Below are 6,014 nucleotides of genomic sequence, written 5' to 3'. Positions count from 1 at the left end.
TCCTGGCTCCAGCATGGACTTACCCCAGGGTGGGAAGAAGGGGAAGTCGTGGCTGCTTCGTGGACCTACCCCAGTGTGGGAAGAAAAGAGGGAAGTCCTGGCTACAGCGTGGACCTGCCCCAGTTTGGGAAGAAGGGAGGGGAAGTCCTGGCTCCAGCTTGTTCCTGCCCCAGTGTGGGAGGAAGGAGGGAAGTACGGGCTCCAGCGTGGGACTGCCCCAGGGTGGGAAGGAAGGAGAGGAAGTCCTGGCTGCATCATGGACCTGACCCAGCGTGGGAAGGCAGGAGGGGAAGTCCTGCTCAAGCGTGGTCCTGCCCCAGTGTGGGAAGGAAGGAGGGAAGTCCTGACTCCAGCGTGGACCTGCCCCATCGTGGGAAGGATAGAAGAAAGTCCTGGCTGCAAGGTGGACATGCCCCAGGGTGGGAAGGAGGGAAAGGCCTGGCTGCATCGTGGACCTGCCCCAGGGTGGGCAAGAAGGAGGGAAGTCCTGGCTCCAGCGAGGACCTGACCCAGGGTGGGAAGGAAGGAGGGGAAGTCCTGGCTCCAGCGTGGTCTGCCCCAGTGTGGGAAGGAAGGAAGGAAGTCCTGGCTCCAGCATGAACCTGCCCCAGGTGGGAAGGAAGGAGGGGAAGTCCTGGCTCCAGCGTGGTCCTGCCCCAGTGTGGGAAGGAAGGAGGGAAGTCCTATCTCCAGCGTGGGCCTGCCCCAGGGTGGGAAGGAAGGAGGGGAAGTCCTGGCTCCAAGGTGGTCCTGCCCGAGTGTGGGAAGGAAGGAGGGAAGTCCTGACTCCAGCGTGAACCTGCCCCAGCGTGGGAAGGAATGAGGGGAAGTCCTGGCTCCAGCGTGGGCCTGACCCAGGGTGGGAAGGAAGGAGGGGAAGTCCTGGCTCCAGCATGGGCCTGCCCCAGGGTGGGAAGGAGGGGAAGTCCTGGCTCCAGCGTGGACCTGTCCCAGGGTGGGAAGGAAGGAGGGGAAGTCCTGGCTCCAGCATAGTCCTTCCCCAGTGTGGGAAGGACGGAGGGAAGTGTTGGCTCCAGCGTGGACCTGCCCCAGGTTGGGAAGGAGGAAATGTCCTGGCTGCATCGTGGACCTGCCCATTGTGGGAAGGAAGGAGGAAAATCCTGGCTGCATCGTTTATCTGCCCCAGCGTGCGAAGTAGGGAAGACCTGGCTCCAGTATGGTCCTGCTCCAGTGTGTGAAGGAAGGAGGGGAAGTCCTGACTCCAGCGTGGACCTGACCCAGGGTAGGAAGGAAGGAGGGGAAGTCCAGTCTCCAGCGAGGACCTTCCCCAGGGTGGGCAGGAAGGAGGGAAGTCCTGGCTCCAGCGTGGGCCTACCCCTGGGTGGGAAGGAAGGAGGGAAGCCCTGGCTGCATCGTGGAACTGCCCCAGGGTGGGTAGGAGGGGAAGTCCTGGCTGCATTGTGGACATGACCCAGGGTGAAAAGGAAGGAGGGGAAGTCCTATCTCAAGCGTGGACCTGCCCCAGCGTAGGAAGGAAGGAGGAAAGTCCAGGCTCCAGTGTGGACCTGACCCAGGGTGGGAAGGAAGGAGGGCAATCCTGGCTCCAGGGTGGACCTGCCCCAGGTTGGGAATGAGGGGAAGTCCTGGCTGCCTCGTGGTCCTGCCCCAGTGTGGGAATGAAGGAGGGAAGTCCTGGCTCCAGCGTCGGCCTGCCCGAGCGTGGGAAGGAAGGAGAGAAGTCGTGGCTCCAGCGTGGGCCAACCCCAGCATGGGAAGGAAGGAGGGAAGTCCTGGCTGCATCGTGGACCTGCCCCAGCGTGGGAAGGAAGGAGGGAACTCCTGGCTCCAGCGTTGGCCTGCCCCAGGGTGGGAAGGAAGGAGGGAAGTCCTGGCTCCAGCTTGGACCTGCCCCATCGTGGGGAAGGAAGGAAGGAAGTCCTGGCTCCAGCGTGGACCTGCCCCAGGTTGGGAAGGAGGGGAACTCTTGGCTCCAGCGTGGACCTGCCCCAGGGTGGGAAGGAAGGAGTGATGTCCTGGCTCCAGGGTGGACCTGCCCCAGTGTTGGAAGGAGGGGAACTCCTGGCTCCAGCGTGGACCTGCCCAGGGTTGGAAGGAAGGAGGGAAGTCCTGGCTCCAGCATGGACCTGCCCCAGTTTGGGATGGAGGGGAAGTCCTGGCTGCATCGTGGTCCTGCCCCAGGGTGGGAAGGAAGGAGGGAAGTCCTGGCTGCATCGTGGACCTGCCCCGGGGTGGGAAGGAAGGAGGGAACTCCTGGCTCCAGCGTGGACCTGCCCCAGCGTGGGAAGGAAGGAGGGATATCCTGGCTCCAGCGTTGGCCTGCCCCAGGGTGGGAAGGAGGGGAAGTCCTGGCTGTATCGTGGACCTGCCCCAGCGTGGGAAGGAAGGAGGGGAAGTCCTGGCTGTATCGTGGACCTGCCCCAGCGTGGGAAGGAAGGAGCGAAGTCCTGGCTCCAGCGTTGGCCTGCCCCAGGGTGGGAAGCAAGGAGGGAAATCCTGCCTCCAGCCTGGTCCTGCACCAGCGTGGGAAGGCAGGAGGGGAAGTCCTGCCTCCAGCGTGGTCCTGCCCCAGGGTGGGAAGCAAGGAGGGAAGTCCTGGCTCCAGCATTGGCCTGCCCCAGGGTGGAAAGGAGTGGAAGTCCTGGCTGCATCATGGACCTGCCCCAGCATGGGAAGGAAGGAGGGAAGTCCTGGCTCCAGCGTTGGCCTGCCCCAGCATGGGAAGGAAGGAGGGAAGTCCTGGCTCCAGCGTTGGCCTTCCCCAGGGTGGGAAGGAAGGAGGGAAGTCCTGGCTCCATCGTTGGCCTGCCCCAGGGTGGGAAGGAAGGAGGGAAGTCCTGGCTCCAGCGTTGGCCTGCCCCAGCATGGGAAGGAAGGAGAGAAGTCCTGCCTCCAGCGTGGTCCTGCACCAGCTTGGGAAGGAAGGAGGGGAAGTCCTGCCCCCAGTGTGGACATGCCCCAGGCTGGGAAGGAAGGAGGGAAGTCCTGGCTGCATCGTGGACCTGCCCCAGCGTGGGAAGGAAAGAGGGAAGTCCTGGCTGCATCGTGGACCTGCCCCAGGGTGGGAAGGAAGGAGGGAAGTCCTGGCTCCAGCATGGACTTACCCCAGGGTGGGAAGAAGGGGAAGTCGTGGCTGCTTCGTGGACCTACCCCAGTGTGGGAAGAAAAGAGGGAAGTCCTGGCTACAGCGTGGACCTGCCCCAGTTTGGGAAGAAGGGAGGGGAAGTCCTGGCTCCAGCTTGTTCCTGCCCCAGTGTGGGAGGAAGGAGGGAAGTACGGGCTCCAGCGTGGGACTGCCCCAGGGTGGGAAGGAAGGAGAGGAAGTCCTGGCTGCATCATGGACCTGACCCAGCGTGGGAAGGCAGGAGGGGAAGTCCTGCTCAAGCGTGGTCCTGCCCCAGTGTGGGAAGGAAGGAGGGAAGTCCTGACTCCAGCGTGGACCTGCCCCATCGTGGGAAGGATAGAAGAAAGTCCTGGCTGCAAGGTGGACATGCCCCAGGGTGGGAAGGAGGGAAAGGCCTGGCTGCATCGTGGACCTGCCCCAGGGTGGGCAAGAAGGAGGGAAGTCCTGGCTCCAGCGAGGACCTGACCCAGGGTGGGAAGGAAGGAGGGGAAGTCCTGGCTCCAGCGTGGTCTGCCCCAGTGTGGGAAGGAAGGAAGGAAGTCCTGGCTCCAGCATGAACCTGCCCCAGGTGGGAAGGAAGGAGGGGAAGTCCTGGCTCCAGCGTGGTCCTGCCCCAGTGTGGGAAGGAAGGAGGGAAGTCCTATCTCCAGCGTGGGCCTGCCCCAGGGTGGGAAGGAAGGAGGGGAAGTCCTGGCTCCAAGGTGGTCCTGCCCGAGTGTGGGAAGGAAGGAGGGAAGTCCTGACTCCAGCGTGAACCTGCCCCAGCGTGGGAAGGAATGAGGGGAAGTCCTGGCTCCAGCGTGGGCCTGACCCAGGGTGGGAAGGAAGGAGGGGAAGTCCTGGCTCCAGCATGGGCCTGCCCCAGGGTGGGAAGGAGGGGAAGTCCTGGCTCCAGCGTGGACCTGTCCCAGGGTGGGAAGGAAGGAGGGGAAGTCCTGGCTCCAGCATAGTCCTTCCCCAGTGTGGGAAGGACGGAGGGAAGTGTTGGCTCCAGCGTGGACCTGCCCCAGGTTGGGAAGGAGGAAATGTCCTGGCTGCATCGTGGACCTGCCCATTGTGGGAAGGAAGGAGGAAAATCCTGGCTGCATCGTTTATCTGCCCCAGCGTGCGAAGTAGGGAAGACCTGGCTCCAGTATGGTCCTGCTCCAGTGTGTGAAGGAAGGAGGGGAAGTCCTGACTCCAGCGTGGACCTGACCCAGGGTAGGAAGGAAGGAGGGGAAGTCCAGTCTCCAGCGAGGACCTTCCCCAGGGTGGGCAGGAAGGAGGGAAGTCCTGGCTCCAGCGTGGGCCTACCCCTGGGTGGGAAGGAAGGAGGGAAGCCCTGGCTGCATCGTGGAACTGCCCCAGGGTGGGTAGGAGGGGAAGTCCTGGCTGCATTGTGGACATGACCCAGGGTGAAAAGGAAGGAGGGGAAGTCCTATCTCAAGCGTGGACCTGCCCCAGCGTAGGAAGGAAGGAGGAAAGTCCAGGCTCCAGTGTGGACCTGACCCAGGGTGGGAAGGAAGGAGGGCAATCCTGGCTCCAGGGTGGACCTGCCCCAGGTTGGGAATGAGGGGAAGTCCTGGCTGCCTCGTGGTCCTGCCCCAGTGTGGGAATGAAGGAGGGAAGTCCTGGCTCCAGCGTCGGCCTGCCCGAGCGTGGGAAGGAAGGAGAGAAGTCGTGGCTCCAGCGTGGGCCAACCCCAGCATGGGAAGGAAGGAGGGAAGTCCTGGCTGCATCGTGGACCTGCCCCAGCGTGGGAAGGAAGGAGGGAACTCCTGGCTCCAGCGTTGGCCTGCCCCAGGGTGGGAAGGAAGGAGGGAAGTCCTGGCTCCAGCTTGGACCTGCCCCATCGTGGGAAGGAAGGAAGAAAGTCCTGGCTCCAGCGTGGACCTGCCCCAGGTTGGGAAGGAGGGGAACTCTTGGCTCCAGCGTGGACCTGCCCCAGGGTGGGAAGGAAGGAGTGATGTCCTGGCTCCAGGGTGGACCTGCCCCAGTGTTGGAAGGAGGGGAACTCCTGGCTCCAGCGTGGACCTGCCCAGGGTTGGAAGGAAGGAGGGAAGTCCTGGCTCCAGCATGGACCTGCCCCAGTTTGGGATGGAGGGGAAGTCCTGGCTGCATCGTGGTCCTGCCCCAGGGTGGGAAGGAAGGAGGGAAGTCCTGGCTGCATCGTGGACCTGCCCCGGGGTGGGAAGGAAGGAGGGAACTCCTGGCTCCAGCGTGGACCTGCCCCAGCGTGGGAAGGAAGGAGGGATATCCTGGCTCCAGCGTTGGCCTGCCCCAGGGTGGGAAGGAGGGGAAGTCCTGGCTGTATCGTGGACCTGCCCCAGCGTGGGAAGGAAGGAGGGGAAGTCCTGGCTGTATCGTGGACCTGCCCCAGCGTGGGAAGGAAGGAGCGAAGTCCTGGCTCCAGCGTTGGCCTGCCCCAGGGTGGGAAGCAAGGAGGGAAATCCTGCCTCCAGCCTGGTCCTGCACCAGCGTGGGAAGGCAGGAGGGGAAGTCCTGCCTCCAGCGTGGTCCTGCCCCAGGGTGGGAAGCAAGGAGGGAAGTCCTGGCTCCAGCATTGGCCTGCCCCAGGGTGGAAAGGAGTGGAAGTCCTGGCTGCATCATGGACCTGCCCCAGCATGGGAAGGAAGGAGGGAAGTCCTGGCTCCAGCGTTGGCCTGCCCCAGCATGGGAAGGAAGGAGGGAAGTCCTGGCTCCAGCGTTGGCCTTCCCCAGGGTGGGAAGGAAGGAGGGAAGTCCTGGCTCCATCGTTGGCCTGCCCCAGGGTGGGAAGGAAGGAGGGAAGTCCTGGCTCCAGCGTTGGCCTGCCCCAGCATGGGAAGGAAGGAGAGAAGTCCTGCCTCCAGCGTGGTCCTGCACCAGCTTGGGAAGGAAGGAGGGGAAGTCCTGCCCCCAGTGTGGACATGCCCCAGGCTGGGAAGGAAGG

This window comes from Sciurus carolinensis, chromosome 16 (genome assembly GCF_902686445.1).
Source record: "Sciurus carolinensis chromosome 16, mSciCar1.2, whole genome shotgun sequence".
NCBI classification, from domain to species: Eukaryota; Metazoa; Chordata; class Mammalia; order Rodentia; family Sciuridae; genus Sciurus; species Sciurus carolinensis.
Note: the sequence above shows the minus strand (reverse complement) of the source record.